The following is a 23,499-nucleotide window of genomic DNA, read 5'->3' on the forward strand; positions in this document are numbered from 1 at the left end:
AGTAACAAAGTGCCCGTGGCCCAGCACTGGTGTATGGCCCCACATTCTGTAAAGCACTACCAGCCGACACGGAGTACAGCTCATACAACAAGCATTAGCATCAGCCGCCAAAAATGTGTACTTGCCCTCTGGACACAGATGGTGGCTTTAGTAATAATAATAATAATAATAATAATAAATGTGGGGGAAATAACCTTCAGTGTCCAGACCCAGAAAAACGGCTAACTGGTAACTTATCATCATGGACATGGTGTTGCAGATTGTTGGGAAAGCTTATGATATGATGTTAAGTGAAGAAAGCTAATACACAAGCCTGTCTGCTATGAACTTACAGAAATTAAAAATGCACAGAAGGTGGACTTAAAAAGCAAAAAAAAAAGGGAATCAATTTATTAAGGATTGTGGGAGGATTTTTTTCCCTCCTATTTCAAATGTCCTTTTCTTCCGTATTTAAGCAAAAAGTAAACATTTTTGCAAAAGATGGGGCTGAGGGGCGCCTGGGTGGCTCAGTCTGTTAAGCGTGCGACTTCGGCTCAGGTCATGATCTTGAGGTTCATGAGTTCAAGCCTCGAGTCGGGCTCTGTGTTGACAGCTCGGAGCCTGGAGCCTACTTCGGATTCTGTGTCTCCCTCTCTCTCTGCCTCTCCCCCACTTGCACTCTGTCTCTCTTTCTCAAAAATAAATAATTTTTTTTAATTTTTAAGCAGGAGCTGAGATGACAGCTGCCAACAGCTACAGAGGTGGGAAAGGTGGGTGGTGGGAAAGAACAAGAGAGGTGTCTGGGAGCAGCGGTGAGAAAGCATCCTAGGCTGGGAGGGGCTATGAGCAGCTTCAGGCCTCCACACCTTCTCTACTTAATAACTGTTTAGTGGACCGTCTCCAGGAGATACTGTGGGATAGACGAGAGAGTGAACCTGAAATTTACAGTCACAAAAACTGGTTTCAGCTCCCAGCCCTACTTCTACTAACCTGTGATCTTAGGCGAGTCCCTTACTCCAGAGCCTCAGATGCTTAAAGGAATCAGTAGCTATTTCTCAAGGAAACTTCTCCAATGCTCTAAGGCATTGAAAAAAGCATCGGGATGCCTGGGTAGCTCAGTCGGTTGAGCGTCTGACTTTGGCTCAGGTCATGATCTAGCAGTGCGTGAGTTCGAGCCCTGTGTCGGGCTTTGTGCTGACAGCTCAGGGCCTGGAGCCTGCTTCTGAGTCTGTGTCTCCCTCTCTCTCTGCTCCTCCCCTGTTCACACTCTGTCTCTCTCTCAAAATAAATAGATTAAAAAATATTTTTTTTAAAGAAAAAAGCATGCACTAAAGAAGCATATAGTTACTGTCAGATCCTGGTAAGATGACCAACTGCCCCGCTTTGCCTGGGCTTTCAGTGCATAAACCAGGATAGTCCCAGGTAAGTCAGGACAGTTGCCACCCTAGTTCTGGCATCTCAGAACTAGGTCTGCACAGCCTTAGTCCTGGCCCTAACCCCCCCACCTCGAGGAGCTGTTGGTAGGGAAGGGAATCCAAGGCTCAGCCCCAGGCACGGGAGATGTGGGGAGAAAACCAGCAGAGCCAGCGGAAGGACAGGAAGTGGAGCTAGGGGTTGGGATGGGTCAGTGTGGGAGAGGTACCTGAAGGCAAGGATTCTGCGTCAGGTAGAGGCAGAGAGAAGAGGCAGAGAAAACAGAGAGCATATGAAAACAGAGGTAGATCCCAGACAGGAAGCAGCCGTGGTGTGGGAAAAGATCCTTGGGTTCAGCTTTGAATCCTGGCTCCGCCCTTCCTGGCCCTGGGGCTTGGACAAGCACTTGAGCCTCTCTTTCCTGGCCCATAAAACAAAGATAATAATACCAGATTCACAAGGTGATTATAATGAGTAGCTGAGATCAAACATGGAAAAGCATACTGGAAATTCCAAAGAGTCATACAAGGTGGGGGGCGGGGGGATCCCTCACACAGCCTCCCCTGAAGACCCCAGAGCATGTGAGCTCACCTCTCTCACCTGCTACAGTGCTCTCTGGCGACACTCATTTTCGAGCCCCGTCATGAAGAATGCCATGTAGTTAACTCTTCCACGTGTGTACCAGCTAAATAAACAGGAAGCTCACCCAGGTTTATATCTACCCTCAGGCTGGATAGGGAGAATGATTAAGTTATGGTAAAATAAAAGAGGAAGTCCCAGACAGAATTTAGAAAGCTTTTTTGTCTCTGGCTGTGACCAGCTACCAGCATCCAATGCCAACACCCCAGTCTGTCTCTGGTCAGCTGGATGGCCCCTGGTGGGCTGCTGTCACTCCCATGAAGGCCTTGGGGAAAGACCTGAGCCTTTGGTATAGGGTGACAGCTATTCTCTGCTCCCTCTCAAGATAAGAGAAACTCGGCATAAAGTGAAGCATGAGAGAGTTTTACCTGACCTCAAAAAGATACTTGTCCTCGGGTCAGTATTAGATGCTGGGTGAGGTTTCTGTAACAAACTGCTACCCCTATAGGAAACCCCTCGACCAGTTGGTTGGTCAACAAAAGCAGTGGTTTCTAAGTTTGCTGTATGTTGGGATCCTCTGGAAAGCTTCAACAACCACTGGTGCCTGGGCCTCCCCGCACTCCCCCACCCCCAGACTGCGATTTCACTGATCTGGTGTGTTGTGATCTGGGCTCTGGAACTTTTTAAAGGTCCCAGAAGGCTTTAATGGGCAGAAAAGTTCTGAAACCACTGGCATGGAGGAAGCAGCAGAACCAATGAAATCTTGAATCTTGAGATTCTATTCAGCTCAAGGACAAAAGAATACATAATCATGGTAACCTCTTACCAAGTGCTTTCTGTGGGCTGTGCATGGTGCTAGGTCTAAAACATGGAGAGTCTCAATCTAGAAGCACCGTTATAAGGAAGCCATTCTTTTAAACTATCTTTTTAAATTTATTTTGAGAGGTGGAAAGAGAGCGAGTGGGGGAGGGGCAGGGAGCGAGGGAGAGAAAGAGCCCCAAGAAGGCTCCTTGCTGTCAGCACAGAGCCCGATGCAGGGCTCGATCCCATGACCCATGAGATCATGACGTGAGCTGAGGTCAAGAACCAGATACCTAACCAACTGAGCCTCCCAGGCACCCGTATAAGGAAGCCATTCTTATAATTACTCTCATTTTACAGGTGGGGAAAAGGAGACGTAGAGAGCTCAGTAACTTGCTCAAGAATACACAGATGACAACGGTGGTGTGGAGATCTGAACCCAAGCACTCCCACTCCAGAGCCCACATGTACCGCAGAAGATGTGGGGTCTCTGGAGATAGACGTGCCCTCTTCCTCCCCTCCCCGCTCTGCCCACCTGCCAGCAGCACTCTCCTTAAAGGGAAGGAGCAAGTCCGTTGAGGGCTCCAGCTTGCCCTGCTTGTCTCCCAGGTGCTGAAACCCAGGGCTGCCAAGAGGGTGAGGCCCAGGGCACTTATCAGCCACCAGATCACAGTCTCGGGCAGCAGTGGGAGGCAGGGTTCGAGAGGAGTTGCCAGAGTGACAGGCAGGGGTAGCCCCCACAAATCTGCTCCCCATCTCAGCCTGCACCTCCCAGGTCTGGAGGTGGATATCGCCGGGCAGCGCAGAAGTGTGGCAGGGGTGTGGGGACAGAGAAAGGGAGGGAGGGAGAATTTCAGTCACCTCTGCTCAGGAAGGAGGGGACAGCTATGGCCCTGATGTAGGTATGGAGGCCTTTAATCTCCTTCAGACAGGAGTTTCTGGACCCCTGGGCAGCAGGGGAAGGCAATGATGTGACAGAGGTCAGGGAGAGCAGGGTCCTGGGACTGAATCGAAGCTCCTGGCCTGGGCTTCCCATTCCCTCAGACCACTATTCTCCACCAGCCCAGAGCCTTCATATTTTACAAGAAAGAAATAGCTACAAAGAAAGGAAGGCCTTGGTCAAGGTCACTGGGAAAATTGGTGATGCAAGAGCTTGGGTACCCTCCCTCCCAACCAAGAAAGAACCAGAGCCTATGAAGAATTCCCACAGCCTCTCTGTTCCTGCAACCCAGGGGAAATGGATATGGGGGACCCCCACCTCCAATCTCTAACAGGCCCTGCCTGCAGAGGTGAGAAAGTGGTGCCCCACACAGAGGCACACCCCTGGGAAATCTCTCTCCTAATTTCTGTGTTGTGGTGGGTGTTTGCAGCAAGAGTGAAGCCTTCAAGCTTCTCCTCAGGCCCCAAACCAACCAGGACCCCCACCTCCGATATCCTTTTGACTAGAATCCTAGGGCCTACCTGGAAACTAAGGATCAGGCAGTGTCTCTCTTTCTCGTAAAACCCAACAGGTGCTCTGGGGCCACAAGCCCTCACAAGGTCTCAGAGCAGCCCTGCACATTCTCATGGCCAAGGTCCAGAGATAATATTGTTCCAGACATATCAAACCCTTCCATCCAACATGCTGGAAGCCATGACTATTTATACAGCCATTTATAAAGCTGGCACCTCTCTCTGGTCTCTAAGGCAAAGGGAGCAGTGGGACAGGTGTGGGCCCGAAGGAAAATAAGGCTATGGGTTAGACAGGGATTGAATTCCAAGAGAGACCTCGAGGCCTTGGCAGGGGACTGGGGTTGTCTGGAGAGGGTACTTCCCTACGCCAGGCCAAACAGAAAAATGGGATCGACTCAAGGTTACAGGGCTAGTAAGTGGTGCGCTGGGGACCAGAATCACAAATCCACGGGGGGTGGGGGCAGGGAATGGGAGACCTGTGGGAACCTCCCAGATCATGTCTCCCCTTGCCCATAGTGGGAGAGACACAAACGTAAAGAATTAACAATGTCTTACCATTCCTTCTTTTAAAGAATAGGTGGGTTCCTGAAAGGTCGTCCATTGACAGTAATGATCATTTACTGGGCTCTCACAATGTGCCAGGGGTTAAACAGACGATATCGTTCAACGTGAGCAACCTCATTTTGTTGATGAGATTAAGCACGGAGCAGGCGGGGGGGTGGGGGGCGGGGGAGAGGTGGGGGGGCCCCAAGCAGCTTGCCCATGGTTTGGCAGCTTGCAAGTGGCCCCCACCACACCAGGGAAGCCTGCTGCCAAAGCCTGTGCTGGATCACGTTCTGCTTTATGAGGCAGGTTCGGAACAGCTGCTGGAGTTTGAATCCTGGCTCCACCACTTAATCTCTCTGTGCCTCAGTTGCCTCATCTGTAAAGTAGAGGCCATAACACTGCCCACCTCTGTGAAGATTAAATGACCTCGTTCATAAAAAGCCGCTAGCAGAGGGGCGCCTGGGTGGCTCAGTCGGTTAAGTGTCCGACTTCAGCTCAGGTCATGATTTTGCAGTCTGTGAGTTTGAGCCCTGCATCGGGCTCTGTGCTGACACCTCAGAGTCTGGAGCTGCTGCGGATTCTGTGTCTCCCTCTCTTTCTGCCCCTCCCTTGCTTGCTGTCTTTCTCTCTCTCAAAAATAAATACACATTAAAAAAAAAAAAAAAGCTGCTAGCAGAGTGCCAGGCGAATCACAAGACAGCATCGGTTTTAACAAAGATCGTATTGCTGCACAATGTGTGCAGATTTCTATTAACCAAACTGTTTTTTCCGTCCTGCTTCCCTTAACAAATCAGAATGTCATTGTGAGCCAGAAAACATGGCCCTGTGATATTTTGTAAACCATATGAAAGACTCAGAAAGTTTTTTCTTTAATCATCCTCTTTAAAGAATATGGCAACTTCCTGGTAAGTTTGAAACAAGCCATTAAGCTAAAGGCACCTCTCTCCACCACGAGGCATTCACCACCAGGGATGGGATGGAGCGGAGGGGGGTGGATGGAGGGGCACCAGGTATGGCCAACAGTGGGTTTGCTTTTGAGAAGTGAGGCTGCAGCCCCTGTGGGGACCGGCTGCAACAGGACAGTCCCTAGACTTCCCTCTCTCCAGACTATTCTGGCTATTCCGGGTAAACTTTTCACTCTAGAGTGAGAACATTCTTTGTCAAAGCTGCAGTTGTGTGTTGTGTTTTTCTAGCCCGGTGAGCATTTGGCTCTCTGGCAGGTGGGTGTTTACTTAGCTAAGAGTTTCTGTGATCACTCTAAGGTGTGTCTTCTCTTTCTGTTTATCTGACATCCTTTGGCAGTCCTTTATGCTAATGAGGACCATGATTTACAAAGAAGGTATTCATGCATGGACTCATACCTTTGTCCATCTTTTGTTTTTGCTTCTCCCACCTCTATGTCCCCGGTTTGTGAGGGTCCTCCCTGGCCCTGCACTGAACCTGTGTTCCACCCAAGTACCCCTGGATCTGCCTTGATCGAGTGCGATGTCTGAGGTGGGGAAGGGCAGTGACCTGTCATGAGGCCATTCTAAGTTCTTGTCAGTTCTCATAACTCTTCAGATCCGAAGGCTTCACCCCACATCATATCAAACACATTCGCTTTTGCTATGAAACATTTGAATTTTTATAATTGCCTTTTGAAAATATTTGTCTACCGACAACTCATTCAATTACAACTAGCTGTAATTTGTGGACAATTTCAGACATACTTGGAATTACTGAAAAGCAAGCAAATCTAACTTATAACTTTTTTCAAATGTAATGAAATTTTTATGGGTTGAAAATCTTATCAGTTAAGGACGTGGATCCATGTCATCCATAGTGTCTGATGGCTGAAAAGGCCTCTGCTGCCTGGAAACTAGAGCTTCCTGTCTCCCTCCAGGCTCAGGAGGAAGCCTCCGTGTGAAAGGGTCTGCCATGACCCATGGGTGAGTGTGCAGACTAGAATCAGGGACCATGGGGGGTGCGTGGGTGGCTCGGTTGGTTAGACCCCCCACTTCGACTCAGGTCATGATCTCATGGTTCATGGGTTCTAGCCCGAGTCCACCTCTGTGCTGACAGCTCAGAGCCTGGAGCCTGCTAAGGACTCAGTGTCTCCCTCTCTCCCTGCCCCTCTTCTGCTTGTACTCTGTGTGTGTCTCTCTCTCAAAAATAAACATTAAAAAAAAAAAACAAAAAAAAACAGGGACCATGGAAGCCAGAATGAAAATTCCACCACCAGGTGCAAACCACAATTCAGTTTATTGAAGCTACAGGACAGAGAGGTCTTTTCTTGGAGCCAAAAATGGACAAGTACCACTCATGGGAAATCAAGGCACAGATAGGTGTGTGCATCAGCTGCCTGGGGCTTTCCCGCAAGCCAGTGGGATGTGGGGCTGGAAGGGGGGCACCTGAGAGGCAGAGATGATGAAAAACCTGGCTCCTGGGCCATGCCCCTCAGCCTGGCTTTGGGGCGATAGATGGTTTTTCAACCCAATCATCCTTGGCAGCAAATTTTGGGCTAAGATGCAGTCGTCTGGGAGGGTGGGACTCCAGGTCGGAGGTCAGAAGGTGAATTGGTAAAGGGTCCCACGGGGGTGTGGAACAGCACGCAGAACTGGGGTGTGCGGGCAGACGAAGGGGGCTGGGGTCTTGAGACACCTGGGACGCCCCCTTCAGAATTTGTGGTGGGACCGCCAACTCTGGGAGGAGCTTTGCAAGACCTGGCAGGAGCTGTTGCTGCCACCCCCACTGATGGCACATGAGCCCCCCGAACTAGAGAAGCCCCCACGTACCACCGAGCCCCCTCCAGAGCCAAGCCCCTGTGGGCCCCAGCTCCGCCTTCTAGGGCGGCCCCTCCCTGGGCACAGCCGCTGTCACCTCCGCTGCTGTGTACCATCTCTGCAAAGAGCATTTGAGGTCAGGGAGCCTATGGGGCATCCTACAGCCCTGGGGCCACCCCCTCTGCCCTCCACCCTTCCCCGGTGTCCCACCCACTGAAACTCCACACAAGGTGATGAGGGCAGGTGGCTGGCAGGGGAAGTAGGGACTCAGAGCCCCTGGGTTACCCTGGCCACCACCCAAGAGCTCTTCCCAGCCTGCAGGTGAGATGATCTCACACCAACGCTGGCCCACGATTTGACAAACCTTAATCTCAGCTGTCCAGCCCCTTCCCAGAGAAAGCACTGGGTAACTCACCAATGCTAACAGAACTCTGGCACTCGCCAGACATCCTGTGGGAAAAGCAGAGGTCAGTGTTAGCAACCTGTGTGGCAACTCCCTCTGCTAGATGCACCTGCTTAGGTCCACAGCAACTGACGTTGGCAATAAGAAATAGGATGGACTCCGGATGGGTAAGGTTGGACTTTAATTATTGCCCTTCCTACTAACATCCCAGAGTAACAGTAGAGGAACATCCCCTGGCCTACCCATCCTCTCTTTATTCAGTAAATATTATTTGAATCCATATGGGCCAAGGTCCTGTACCCAAGGGTCAGGCTACAGGAACTGACTCTTCAGACCTACAATTAAGCCAATGATAAAGAAATGGCCTAGAAATAATATTTATGCCTATGACTCCTCTTTGCAGACATGTGTTTTACAGCTAAGACATGAGACAAGAAGGGTGGGAAGTCTACCCAAGGTAAGGTTCTGGTGGTGTCACTATTGTACAGAAAACACAGCTCTCTGGAGGTCTGGCAGCATCTTGCAGCCCTGAAGAGGAGCAGGCTGGGTCCGCCAAGGGCGCATCACCACCTCCAGCAGTGCGCACATGCACACACTGATGGTACCCGATACCTGGCAGCTGGCTCAGGCAGGAAAGCCACCGGGTGTCATTGCCTCTTTGGGAACCAGAGGGATTCCCACTAACCTGCACTCCTCGCCCTCCAGGAGGGTCCGGTAGGTGGCAATCTCAATGTCCATGGCCAGCTTGACATTCATCAGCTCCTGGTACTCCCAGAGCAGCCTGGCCAGGTCCTCCTTGGCCTATTGCAGGGCAGCCTTGAGGTCTTGGAGCTTGGCATTGGCGTCCCTGAGGGCCAGCTCCCCGCCCTGCTCTGCATCAGCGATGGCTGTCTGCAGGTTGGCATTCTTGGAGGGTGGGGGCAGGAGTTCGATTTAGATTCAAGTGACATACACTGAGAGCCTGCACTGTATGCTTGGTGTCTGCATGTGGGTCACCTCACACTGGGCAAATGAGGAAACTACCACCCACAGAGGTTAAAACCTGGGCCTTCGTCTAGGTCCTAGCACATCAAGGAGTGGAGTTAGTGACACCTGGCCTCAAGGACCTAGCCCGGCTCACAAGGAGTCAGACTCTGCCTTTCTCGCCTTTCATGGTAAGAGACTGAACATCTTCCAAAGACCTCCCGCCTCCAAGAAGTCTTCCTGGATTATCAGAGAAACTTTCCTGAGCTACTCTCCCAATTCATTCTTCACCCAATCAGCTTCTTTCCCCGACCTCCCTAACCTTGCCTGTATTCAGTATTTCTGACGCACATCAGCAACCAGACTCCAGGGGTACAGGACCTGGATCCACATGACAAGATTTGCTCAGCACCCAGCCCAGAACTGCACCTGGTCAATCTTGGCATGCATGAGTCCAGGACATGGTTTCACTGCGGTAAGTGCTGAGCCCTGAGATTTATGGGGCAAGCATAAGCCCATAGTCTCAGACACATGCTCTTCCTCCTCTTCCCACCTGCTTCTTGGTGCTCTTGATCTCAGCCCGCAGCTTCTGGATCATTCTGTTGAGCTCAGAGATCTCGCTCTTGGTGTTCTTCAGGTCATCTCCATGCCTGCCGGTCATGGTCTGCAGCTCCCCCAACTGTGTCCAGGAGAGAGTTACCCTTTCAGAAAGCCAGCAGGTGCCTTACAGATCCCCTAACCCAACCCTTCACATCACACACAAGAAAACCAAAACACAGACATGTGACTAGTGCAGAGTCACCCAGTTGGTGGAACTGAGTGCTCTCACCCCTGCATCAAGGGACCTGTCTTCTAGCACAACGGCTGCTGTTTGTGGAGCAGACAGTTTGCACCAGGCCCTGTGCTTGATGTCATACTTCACAACAACCATCTGAGAAAGGCATGGTTACCTCCATGTTATGAATGGGAAAACTGAGCACAGACTGCTTAAGTCCCATGACTAAACTCATCCAGCTATCAAGTGACAGTGCCAGAATTTAAATGCCAACATTGCAGATGCTAGAACCATCATCTTAACCAGCAGACTGTCCCTCCTTGGGCAGAAAAGACAGAAGAGTCAGCCGTACATGGGCCAGCTGATGCCCCATTCAGATTTGGAACAGAAGGAGGGGGACAGAACTCCTTGTGCCTGTAGCCCCTTTGCTCCACCCCCCTCTGTGTCTCCCCACTTCTTTCCAGATGCTGGCTTCAACCCCTCAGTGTGATTGAATCAGAGCACACAATGACAAGGTCCTGATTGGTGGAGGAGTGATGGAAGTGTCTCCAGCAATAAAGGGAATGCAGCCAGAGGAATTAAGGATTTTCTGACCTGGGCATACTGACATTTTGGGCAGCATAATTTCTTGTTGGGAGGCAGGGTCATGCATTATAGGATGTGTAGCAGGATCCCTGACCTCTACCCGCTAGACTCCAGTAGCACCCCCACCGCCACCCCAGGTGTGACAACCAAAAGTCTCTACAGACACTGTCAAACATCTGGGAGAAAATCGTGCCTTCCCCTCCTGTTGAGAAGCACCAAGTTTGAGCAAAGTCAGAGCTTTCCGGTTAGGAAGGGAGATGTATGTGGGTGAGATCAGACCAGTGAGGCAGTGAGGGGACTGCTATGCTGGCGATAGAGAAAAGAATGACTCAGAGGCAAGGTCTGCCCTCCTGAATGGCCTGCTCATGTAGCTTGATGGGAGAGCAAGATCCTCCAGAGTTACATGCTGGTGTCACCCACCTTGGTCTGGTAGAGCACCTCGGCCTCTGCCTTACTCCTCTGGGCGATCGCCTCATACTGTGCACGGACCTCAGCAGTGATGTTGTCCAGGTCCAGGCAGCGGTTGTTGTCCATGGACAGGACCACAGACGTGTCACTGGTGTCTGCCTGCATCTGGGACAGCTCCTGCGGAGCCAGGCAGACATGCCCATTCCTGAGCAGATCCACACCAGGGCCCCTCAGAAGATGGGGAGCCACCAGCTCTGGAGGGGTCGGGAGTGACTGAGGGCCAGGTGGGAAGATATCACTTTTGTCAGAAGCACAGACGGGACTCAAGAGCCTAATGGTGAGCTCTGAGTGCCTTCCTCTCCAGGAAGGGGAGGTAGGTGGGGCAGAGGCTTGCACGTGAAAAGCACACTCACAGCATCATAGAGGGCCTTCAGGAAGTTGATCTCATCTGTCACAGTCTCCACCTTGGCCTCCAGTTCCACTTTGGTCATGTAGGTAACATCGACATCCTGGGGGACAGTTCAAACACTGTTCCCTCCAGCCTGTGGGCTGGCCCAGTCCTGGGCCATGAGGAAGGGGCCACTGGAGACTCTCCCCCCCCCGCCCCCCCGCCCCCCCGCCCAGGAGCTCCCTCTCAGGGGAAATGAGGCAGGCGTGTCCTCACAGGACTAAACCACTGTCTGACAGGCTGGGCTGGTGCATACCCGACAGAGAGGAGGAAAGGAGCTAAGGGGCTGGGGGGGGGGGGTCGGGAAGGAGAGCAGGGCTGGGGCCACCACAATGGGCCCAGGGCAGAGGAGGGTTTGTGACTGTGCAACCCTCAAAGTTTCTCTTTAGATGGATTACGGGGATGTACTCCTGAAAACACAAAACCCTGTTGCCTCCCTTTGTCCATTTTCTCATCAAAACTCAAGACCTAATGAGATTCATAAGCCCCACATGCCCATCAGGGAGAGGTATCGCCAAAGTCTGGCAGGCCCTTTATAACCTGCCCCTGCCTGCCCACCCTGCTCAGCAGCCTCCCTCCCGGGCCCCGGCCCTCACCCACATAGCCTAAAGGAGACCCTCAGCTTAGCAGGACTAAACTCATGCTTCCCCTCAATCTTCCAGCCACTCTGCTTAGTGGGAGGTGGGAGTAAGGAGGGACCCTTCACCTTCTTCAAGACCACGAAGTCATTCTCTGCAGCCGTGCGCTTGTTGATCTCCTCTTCATACCTGTGAGAAAAGAGCCCCTGTCTGATCTGCCTTCTCTGGGACGTCCCCATGGCCCCAGAGCCCTTCTCATAAGTAACATGGACTCAGGACTTCTGCCAGTTTCACTCAAGACAGGTGTCATTGCAATGCACAGCCCTTCTGAAGTCAAGGAAGAATTCGTTCAACAGACTCTCTGCTATGTGCCAGGTACCACTTAATAATGGCGGTGGTCATTACTGGACACTGGAGTAGAAGTCTGTTCCTATTTTGGAGTCCTATTTTGATTCATCTCCTAAGGCTTCCTGGAAAATTTTGGATTTTTGAAAACCATTTCTAAGACCAAAGGGAGATGGCTGAGCTGCCAGGTGCTTTTGGGAGGGAGGTGGGTGGTACCAACTAGTGTATAGTGAGTATAGTAGGCCCATGGGCTCCCAGTAGACACTTAACAAATCAGTAAAACCCAAGAATGGGTCGCTAAGAATGTGCCAGTGAATTCTGCTTGTATTAACTCATTGAATCCTCGTTACAACCAATAGGGTAAATGCTCCCACTCTTTCCATTTTACAGTGAGGAGACTGATCACAGAGCTCCTAAGTGGCAGAATGAGGCTTGGCCAAGGCATAGCAAGTTGCTATTTGCTGAGAAGCTTATTGACAGGGGAAATAAAATTCCGATTCGGAGGAGAACCTGAAGACGGTCTAGCCCAGGGAGGACAGAGGACATTAGCTGAGTCTGTTAGCTTCGGGGTGTCTTGGAACTCCCCAGAATTCTGTGTGTATACCCTTTCACTAAATTCTCAGAAGGACTTCTGCCTCAAGCAAGCCATAAGCCACTCCTTTAAAGACTGGGCTACTGAGAGTCAGAGAGGATGGGGTAAATTCTACAAGCTGGCAGCCAGCTGGAACAGAGCGAAGCCAGAGCCCAGGCCTCCTGCCACCCACCCCTGCCACCTGCCAGCTCACCCGCCTCACCCAGGGACGGGGCAGTGCACACCTCTTCTTGAAGTCTTCCACCGTCTCCTCCCTGCTCCTCAGCTCACCCTCCAGCTTGTCCTTCTCCGTGTGCAGCCCATCCAGGAAGGCCTTGAGGCTACTGATGTAGTTCTCAAAAAAAGGCTCAAGGTTGTTGTCATTGCTATTAGAACTGGAGCCCTGCTCCTGAAGGAGGGTCCACTTGGTCTCGAGGACCTTGTTCTGCTGCTCCAGGAACCACACCTGCAGCCCAATGGGAAGAGCCCCAGGGAGCTGTCTAGGGCCAGCTCCAATCATGGCGGCCCATGGCTTCCCCAAAGTCCCAGGGGTCTCCTCCTCTCTCCTGCAGGGCTGCATTCTGTAACTCTGCAACAGTTTAGTCCTAAACCCGTGTGGACAGCAGCATTGGGGTAATGCAGGGGAGTTAGAGCCCTATTGCACAGGTAAGGAAGCCGAAGCCCAGAGATGACCAAGGGCACACAGCAAGTCAGTAACAAAACACAAGTGATGTTTCCTGATACTTAGGCTTGATGATCTTCCCGCTATATCATTCATTCATTCCTCAGTCATTCGTTCCTCAGTCATTTAGTAGTCAACAAATAGCAGGAGATCCCAACATCCAAGAGTAGATAGAGTCCCCAGGAAGAGGTTTGCAAGACCGGCCAGGCACACTGCACTAATGTGGGAAGTGGCAAAAGCCATAGGGAACTGGCTTTCAGGCAGCCCGTGTCCCAGGAACAGGGTCCAGACACACCTAGAGTCAGCCTCGTCTGACAAACCTGGTTAAATGTAGGGCTCAGCTGCATTTAAATTGAACCACTGGTTAAAAGTTCTAGGCCAACTGTACACACATGTAGAATAAATATCAATTGGCCATTCAACAAACATTTGCAGAGCACCAAGCTTGTTGCCAGGGCTTATGCTGGACAGTCAAGACCCTCAAGACCATGAGAGGTTCAAGACCCTCAAGGCTCATGAGAGGGAGGGGAGCAGGCACGGAGAGGGGCCCGTTGGGAAGGGAAAGCTGGAGGAGGGCCAATCCGGCCAGGAAGCAGGTGTAGACCACCTCGTCCAGACCCAAGAGACCACCAGACTTTCCTCTTCCAGGCTCACATTAGGATTCCCAAGGCCTCCTCCCCCTGGCTCACATGAGAGACACCACCTTCCCCATCTGGGAAGGTTGGGTTTCCTCCCCAGGAAAATTTAAGAAGAATGAGAACTATAAAAATCACCACCGTTCTGCAGCTGGGCAGTGACTACTTAACTTGAGCCAGATCATATGCCAGTGAAGGCTCTTTTCCACCGTGAGTTTTCTGAAGTATCTTTTTAAAAAAAAAATTTAATATTTATTTTTGAGAGAGAGAGAGAGAAAGAGAGAGAGAGCAGGGGAGGGGCAGAGAGAGAGGGAGACGCAGAATCCGAAGCAGGTTCCAGGCTCTGAGCTGTCAGCACAGAGCCCCACATGGGGCTTGACTCCCAGACCCACGAAATCATGACCTGAGCTGAAGTCGGACACCTGATGGACTGAGCCACCCAGGCGCCCCCGAAGTATCTTTTTATTTATCATCATGATGTATATGCTACAGGGCTAGTTACATCCAACACATCATCCTGGAGGAGTAGATTTTTGTCCTCAAATTCTTTACATTGTTCTTGTTTCCATATTAGAAACAAAGTTTCAGATACCTTCAGACTCAGTGTTCCAAGTTGTTGGGACACTGTCATCTGTATTTCCCACCAGCCAGCGACATCCTTGTCTCTCATCTTGAATTCCTTTTCCAGGACGCACTGCCTAAAACCCACAAATTTTACAGAAGCCCCATTGAACCTACCAATTTCCCTTTTGTTATTTCCATTAAAGTTAAGAAAGAAAGAAGAAAGAAAGAAAGAAAGAAAGAAAGAAAGAAAGAAAGAAAAAGAAAGACGAAGGATGCCTCTTCCTCAGGTTGTTGAGAGGATCATGTATGAGAAAAGTTCTCTGTCACCTGGGTGCAGTGTGAATGTAGGTCGTTTTTGTAACACTTGTCTCCTACTTCCCTTCAGCAGCAGAGACCAGTCTTGGTGCCTCTGCTGCTGGCAGCGAAACCGTAGGTCCTCTGGGGGGAAAGAGCCTGCATAGAGCGTGCATTCCCACTAACATATACATGCAGATAGACTCGCAAAACCACACACACGCACACACCTGCTCTCTCATCACAGTGCCCTGCCCCGGGCTCTCTTCCCCGTGAAGCCCTTTATGTCGCAGACGGGGACTGCCCTCCTTGCCCCCTCACCCCCTACATACCTGACCCATGCCCTCAAGGCCCTGATTCTTGCCCAAAGCTTCTCGCTAATCTGAAAAAGCAAGACACAGCAATTGAGTCTGAATCGGGGCACAGACTGAGAGTTCACAGCCCAGGTGCTGTCTGGACACAGCCACCTCCTGAGTCTCCTTGTACTCAGCTTCCTTTTCTGCACATACAGGGCTTCAGACTTGAGTGGGCAGGGGGAGGGGAGAGGGGCTCACATTGGACCTACTGAAGTCAGGGGTTCAAAGGAGGTATGGAAATGAGAGAAAGGGCACCAGTGTCCTAGCGCCACATTGCATCCACCACCTCGGCCTGCTGACGTCTGTGATGCTGAGGACAGAGTCAGTCTGGGGAAAGTGGAAGGAGGGTGGGTTTGTGGCTGGGAGTTGTGGGGAGGAGACATTATAACAATATTTATATAAAGTCACCCTGTTTTCGCAGACATGTGAGGCTGGTCTTGACTCCCAAATCCGAACAGTGCATTTCCAGTGTGGCCCCTGCCTTCCTTGAAAGAGACCTGGGAGCAAATGAGGAAATGTGCCACACTGTCTTCCCACCCCCTGCCTACCATTTTCTCCAATCCTTGCTATCAAGGGAAAAACACTTTGGAACAATTCAGTGGCTTCCACCCCTTGATGGTTGCCAGCAACCTGGCCCGGTTTGAATATGCTGAGAAATCAGGTTGCATTTTAAACATAAAGAACAAATTCCAAAGAAATTGGGGTGGAAGTTTGAGGCTCTAATGAGGGCCCATCCCAAATCCCTTCTTCCTGGCAAAGCCCACTGCTAATCCCCCACACCTACAGACTATAAACCCAGCTGTTCTCCTCGGATGCCTCTTAGAAAGGGGAGCAGAGCGTGTTATTACCAGCACAGCTGGGCCTTCCCAGAGGGGAGGGCATAGGGGCTCCTTGAGAGACTCGGGGCCCTGTAGCCCCTCCTCTCCATGGCCATGGCTAGGCCTCTCACAAGGGTACCATGACCAAGGCCCCCTCTGCTCTGAGGAAGCCGGGCTGTCACTGGGGGGAGTTAGGAAGGCAGAGGAGAAATCGCTCCTGCTGCAGGGAGCCCTGGCTTCTCTGGGAAACAGGGCGCTCAGATTCAGGCGCTCAGGGTTAAGGACCAGCTTGGCAACACATAGCACAGCAGATGGCAGATAATGTGGGTTGGGGACAGCGGTGGTTGAGTGGAGCTAGGAAGGAGTTGAGGAGAAAGAAGAGTGTGGGGCTGCGTCAGGATGGGGGCACTGAGTCAGGAGGCCTTGGATCGGGTGTGGGGGAGGTGAGGGACTGTGTTTTGGTGTCCAGGACAAACTGTCATCCTGTTGTCAGCAACTGGAGAGAACCCTGCTCTATAGGGAACTGTTCAACACCAGGTGAGCTCTGAGCCAAGTCATACTGGGGAGGGACCAGCCTCGCTGCATCTAGAACCCAGGAAAGGTCTTAGGCCAGCAGCTGCTGTCCTAAAGGACAGGGTCCTTGACAGATGGGCAGCCTCCTCAAAGTGCCCAGACGCTGCCACCCCAGGAGGCCATCAGAGCAGTGCCATGGAAAGCACCCTGGACAGAAACAGGAAGCCCTGCTTCCAGGCTCCGGATCCCTCTGGGCTACCATTTAGCCAATCAGAATAGAGCTGATAAACTCCTGCTCCGCCTATGAAGCGGCTGGGAGTTGGGACATGAGGTAAGTGCTATACAGTGTTGTATAAACCAAACAGCAGACACGCTGTGTCTGTTTCTGTGTCTGTGTCTGTGAGGGACTATAATAGCGGCAGGTAGGCAAGCCATGGCGTGCTGGCCAGGGGGCGGGCTCAGTGATTGACATTCACAGACCTCTTCCCTTCTACCCTCCCTCCCAGCAACCCTGTAGGGAAGGGCACGTAGTAGTTCCATTTCACAGATGAGGAAAACTGGGGCTCAGAAGTTAAATTGCCTGTCTGAGGGCCCACGGACAGTAAGTGCCAATAGCCTCCGATCCCGTTCTGTCCCAATCTGGAGCCCGTGTTTGTGGAGCAGCCAGGCAAGACTTGGGCCTCCGGCAAAGGCCTCCTGTGGGGACCCCACACAGTGCTCTGTGTCTGTTCCTACCCAGAGCTCAGCTCATGGAACAGGCCCTGACTCTGAGCAACTGACTCGGATTTGATCAAGTTTGGGAAATGGCAGATGAAAACAGAGTGCAGAACCAGGAGCCAAGGTACAAGCAGGACCCTACTCTTGTCTAAGCCCCCAGCAAGGGCACTTGGCAGTAGTTCCCCAGCAGTGGGGGTAGTTGATGGGTGCTATATCATCTTACCTTTTTCCAGTGAGTATCAGAGTCCCAGTTTTGCAAGCCAATGGGCCGCAGGCCAGGGCCATGAACCACCCTGACACTAAGCGGTTCACAGTTAGTAGCCCCGCCTCTAAATGAGACCCTAGTGTGAGGCTCCTCTACCCTCCCCCTCATCTGCTCCCCAGCCACCCCTTCCTGAACACCTTTCTGTGCTGGGTACTACCTTGACCTCTTCTGACTGGCTCCTCCTCTGTACCAGGGATCATGAAAAATCCTCTGGCTTCAAGCCCTCCTCCCCTTTTCTTTACACCCAAACTGACCCATAATTTAGAAACCAGCAAGCACCCCAGCCCCAGTGGTGTCCTGTCTTACAGCTCCTGGGACACCATTGCCCCAAAGTAAGTCAGACGAGAATGTCTTTCCTCCCCTCAACCAGTGGGAAAGCCCGTGGAGGGCAGGACCATACTTGGGGCGGTCTCTATACCCTCAGCACCCAGCCAGCCAGCCTTGTACAACTTGAGCCATTCTTGTTTCCAAAAAGTGCCAAGCCACAGCCTCGTAAGCATACGTGCCAACACTTAATAGCATCTGACATTTGTGGAGTGTCTTCAACTTTTTAAAATCCTTTCACTTATCAGGACTGACAGACAAATGGGCAAGCATGCCACACAGAGACACACACCCTCCCGTGACTCACAGACAAAATGCTCTCAAACGACCTGCAACCCCAAATGAAAACGACCAAAGCATTAAGCACAAACAAGGTTTGAAGACTGATAACAGTCAGAAGGTAAATGCTGTCTGACTCTGCTTCTACCTACCCTCTGACTCTGCTTTCTCCCAAGAGGCATGGAAACCAGAGCTGGGAGTGAGGGTCAGGCACAATGCTCAGAGAGCCCAGGCAGGGGTAGCCAATCCTTGTTTTCCCCAGGACTCCATTCCCAGCAAGGGGTACAAGGACCACCATCCATACCATTATCTTTCCAAACGTTCATTCATTCTCTCAGCGGTCGTTCGTCAAGCACCTACTTACACCAGGCACCAGGCTACCCAATAGGAACATGATTCTGCACAAGACAAGGTCCAAGGTCTGGAGAAACTCACAGTTGTATTGAAGGAGGAGCCAGTCATGTAAACAACTCCTTATATCACATCGGGATCAGTGTTTTGGACAGCGGTACTATAGGCATAAGAGGAAGAAAGGCTATGGAAGGCATCATAGAAGAGGCAATTTTGAGTGGGGTATTGAGGGATGAGTAGGAATGGGCCTGGTGGATGGACAAAAAGAGAAAAGCATCCCCAATAGAGAGGAAAACGTTTCAGATACAGGTGAGTGGGGAGGGTTAGTGAGAGACCCCACATTCTTGCAGAATAGAGGACATGGAAGGGGGGGACAGGTGATATGGAAGGTTGAAACTGATTATGATGGTGTCTTTGTGCTATGCTACAGAATCAAGGCTTCACTCTGTGGGCAGTGGCCTTGGGGCTGACTGCACATCAGGACCACTGGGCAGCTTTTAAGAATCCAGATCCTCAGGCCTCACTCTTGATCTCCTGAATCAGAATCTTAGGTAATGTGGCCCAGGCACCTGTATTTTTTTTAAGTTCCAGTTTGCTTTAACTCTGATGTACTAATCCCTAAAACATAAGCAACCTTATTATAGGAGGAAAACTTCCACATCTTTGTGAAGGGCTGGGGGAGCCATAAGAGAGAGTCACCCGTCCTGTCTTCAGACCAGGTATAGACTTTTATCTAGACCAAGAGGCTGGGCCAAGCAGCCAGTCTTTAGAGGCAGGTGCAAATGCTGATGACTGAGAAGCACCACCAGAGCGCTGGAGAGCCAGCAGGGAGCTTCGAAACACATCACTGAGAAAGGGCAAGAAAAGGTGAACCACAGCCTAGGGCAAACATGTATCTGATGGGTCTCCAAAACATCATGATGAGAGAAAGAAGCTAGACACAGAAAGAATATATTCTGTATGATTTCATTTACATGAAATTCTAGAAAAGGCAAAGTAACCTGTAGTGACAGAAAGCAAGCCCCAGCCTGGGCCTGAGGGCTGGAGGATGATTGACAGCAAAGTGGTGTGGGAGAAAATTTTGGAAGATGTCCTATATTTTGATTGTGGTTGTATTTACACAGGGATACACCTCTCTGTGAATCAAAACTCACTGAAATGTACTCTGAAAATGACTGCATTGTTATTGTATGCAAATTATACCTCAGTGAAATTGATTTTAAAAAGGGGACAAGAAGGGCGCCTTGGGTGGCTCAGTCAGTTGAGCATCTGACTTGATTTCAGCCCTGGTCATGATCCCAGGGTCTTGAGATCAAGCCCAGTGTTGGGTTCTGTGCTGAGCATGGAGGCTGCTTAAGAGTCTCTCTCTCTCTCTCTCTCTCTCTCTCTCTCTCTTTCTCTCTCTCTCTTTCTCTCGGCATCTGGGTGGCTCAATTGAGCGTCTGACTTCAGCTCAGGTCATGATCTCACAGTTCGTGAGTTCAAGCCCCACATCAAACACTCTGCTCTCAGCACAGAGCCCATTCTGGATCCTCTGTCCCTTTCCCCCTGTCCCTCCCCTGCTTGGGTGCTTCCTCAAAAATAAAACCATTTTAAAAAAATTTTTAAAAGAGCCAAATTATGGAAAGAGCCTAAATGTCCATCAACTGATGAATAGATAAAGAAATTGTGGTTTATATACACAATGGAATATTATGCGGCAATGAGAAAGAATGAAATATGGCCTTTTGTAGCAACGTGGATGGAACTGGAGAGTGTTATGCTAAGTGAAAGAAGTCATACAGAGAAAGACAGATACCATATGTCTTCACTCTTATGTGGATCCTGAGAAACTTAACAGAAGACCATGGGGGAGGGGAAGGGGAAAAAAAAGTTAGAGAGGGAGGGAGCCAAACCATAAGAGACTCTTAAAAACTGAGAATAAACTGAGGGTTGATGGGGAGTGGGAGGGAGGGGAAAGTGGGTGATGGGCACTAAGGAAGGCACTTGTTGGGATGAGCACTGGGTGTGGTATGGAAACAAATTTGACAATACATTTCATATTAAAAATAAATAAATAAACCATATTCAAATTGTAAAAAAATAAACAAAACAAAATACACACTTGTCAATAATTACAGTTTTTATGAAGGGAAATAGAAACCATGTCTACTCTGGTCACTAAACCACTTAGGATAAGAGTGACTTGAAAATGGGACCCAGAATTAAAGACAGTTCTTGTGCGTGATGCCAATCCCTCACTGTAGCTAAAAGGTGGCATTATGCTCCAAAGGGCTGATGTGGTTTGTCTACCATCAAGTCCTTATAATCTGGGAATAGCTCAATCTCCGGCGGGGATACAAAAGAGGGCAGGATTTATGCCTTTCAAAGAGTTCAGGTAGTAGTGATGGTGGACGCAAAGGGTTCATGCATGGCCCTTTCCACGGCGGGGGAGGGTCGCTCTCTCCCATCGCCCTCACCCCCTCACCTCGCCTCTCTGACACAGATCGAAAGACGAGGGAAGTAGAGTGTGCCATTCCAGCTCCGAGAAAGTCCTGGGAGGTCCAACGGGCACAACGGGAACTGGGCTTGCCCCCTGAGGAGTGCCATCCCACGTGGCTTCGGCCCCAGCTCCCTGCTTTCCTCTTTCTTGCCCAGCCCCACCTTCATGTGCCTTCCTGAGAAGCACAAAGCCACTCTGCTGCTGTGCACTTGTCCATCTGGCCACCATACCTGCAAGAGGAGAGAAGCCTGGGCTGGGCACAGCTGTGTCAGAGGCATGCTAGGAAGGTTCCCTGGCTGGCCCAGCTCACCCCATGTTCCAGCTTCCAGGTTCCAGCCCTGGGATTCCATGGGTGAGCCAAACAGAAAGCCAGCCTGGTCATAGGGACCCACAGAGTCCTGTATCCTCTCAGCTCATCCCGGCTCTGGCATAAATGTTCAGGATGTTGGTAATGGACCATAGAATGGGGTAAGGGCAGTACTTCTCCAAGCCCAAACAGACCTAGATGGCACACGGCCTCCTTTCCCATTCTGCAGCTCTGCTACTCAGGTCCAATCCTCTTTTCTCCCATATTCCTCCGCTCCCCCACTCCGCTCCCGCTCTGAGGCTTGGGGACCCCCCATGGCTCGGGAGTATCTCTCTGTTCCTCAGTCAGCACTGCAGTTAATATCCCTGCAGTCTACCACAGGGCTAGGAACTCCCAGAGAGCAACCCCGGGCTTCTGTCTCTGCAGCCCCTCTCTTAATCTAATCCCTGTGCCCAGTCATGCTGAGGCCCAGCTCTGCTGCTCTGGTCCCCAGACAGAGGGCTCTGGGAATAAGGACCATGAATCAACTCCTTGGTCACAGGAGCCCCAATGCCTAGCAGAGGGCCAGGCACAGACTAGGCACTCTATTTGCTTTATTATTATTTACATTTTAGTTACTATAATTGTAATAATAATAAAATAATAATTATTAAGAATCTGGTTTCTGGACACTTAATGAATATGAATTAATAATAACAACAATGTGGGGCACCTGGCTCAGTCATTGTAAACATCAGACTCTTGATTTCGGCTTAGGTTGTCATCTCACGGTTTCATGAATTCCATCCCCGCATCGGGCTCTGCGCTGACTTCGTGAAGCCAGCTTGGGATTCTCTCTCTCTCTCTCTCTCTCTCTCTCTCTCTCCTTCTCTCTATCTGCCCCTCCCCCACTCCCACTCTCTCGGTCTCTCTCAAAATAAATAAACTTTAAAAAGATAATAACATTGTATCACTATTTGCCAGACACTTTTGAAATGTTCAGTATATGTTCAATGAATTCACTCTCAGGACAAACCTCTGAGTAGATACAATTATCATCCCTATTTTACAAATTAGGAAACTGAGGCACAGGATAGTTAGGTAAATGACCTATGACTGAGCAGCTAGAAAGTCACATAGTCAAGGTTAAACCTGGGCAGTGTGGATCTAGAGTCTGTGCTCATAAACACAGTCTACACTGCTGGTCTACCAGTGAGACGCATTAAGCTTCTTCCCTATTCCTCACTTTGCAACCTGTCCACGTGGGCCTGCAGGCAGCTGGTGTAGGACTCAAAGAAGGGCTGCAGGTCATGGGCACTGGCCCTGGAGGTGGCCAGCTGCTCCTGCAGGAGGCACCACTTGGTCTCCAGGAACTGTACCTGCGGTCAATCAAGGAGGAGAGGTCATGGCCTGCCTGGCCTCCAGCTCATGAGCAGACCCACTGCCCCAACCCAGGCCTTATGTTCCCAAGCCCCCTCCCCACCACAGGCCCTCATCTTGTCGATGAAGGAAGCAAACTTGTCATTGAACATCTTGATTTGCTGCTTCTCTTGGTCTTCACCCTTCTGATCTAGAGGGTCGATTCCCATGTTCAGGGACTGAAGGAGGCTCTGGTTGATGGTCACCTCCTGGATGCTGAGGGGAAAGCCCCCTGAACCCTCACGGCCCCCAGATCCACCAGGAATGCCTCCAAAACCACCATATCTCCATTGCCCCTTCCTCCAGCCTTACACAGTCTCCCTCCAAAGACGCCCAAACATCCCCAGCATCCCCACGCTGAGCCCCCAGCCTGGGTGGCACACTAAGCAAGACTTTCTTGCTTCTCCCAAGGCTGTATAGGCTCTGGCTGCCAAAGGCATCCTGTATCATGACAAAGGCTATTACAGCAGGTTAGATAAAGGTGCCCCCTCCAAAAATGATGTAGTCCTAGGAGTGCAGAATTTTGTCATAGACAGTGGGCTGAATCTCTGTCCCCCACTCCACTCCGCTGCTTGGGCCTCAGCTAGAAGTCCTTTGTGGTAAAGCCTCACAAAGATGTGCTACAGCTCTGGTGGAAATGCGGTAAGAATGCTTGAGAAGTGGCACAATTTTTTTGTTGTAGGGAATTTAGCATAACCAATTATCTGCTGCCTTCTAAGTCTGCACCGGCTACCAGGATTTGGCATTGACTTTGCAGTGCAGACTACTACTCAGTAATGGCATTGCGTTTCCTAAGGACAAGATTATGTTGTATCGTGATCCAATAAGGGAGTCCGTCTCAGATCCTCTCCAATCACCAGGATTGGATAGCGGGGGATGGTGGGGGAAGAAGACACAGAAGGCTCC

The 23,499-nt window shown here is 50.8% G+C and overlaps 1 pseudogene; it reads right to left on the reverse strand.

The window, feature by feature from the left end:
* Positions 1–7,706: 7,706 nt before the first annotated feature.
* LOC125919094 (keratin, type II cytoskeletal 3-like) lies at positions 7,707–23,138 on the reverse strand (annotated as a pseudogene).
* Between the last annotated feature and the right edge of the window lie 361 nt (positions 23,139–23,499).

Source organism: Panthera uncia, chromosome B4 (assembly GCF_023721935.1).
Source record: "Panthera uncia isolate 11264 chromosome B4, Puncia_PCG_1.0, whole genome shotgun sequence".
NCBI lineage: Eukaryota > Metazoa > Chordata > Mammalia > Carnivora > Felidae > Panthera > Panthera uncia.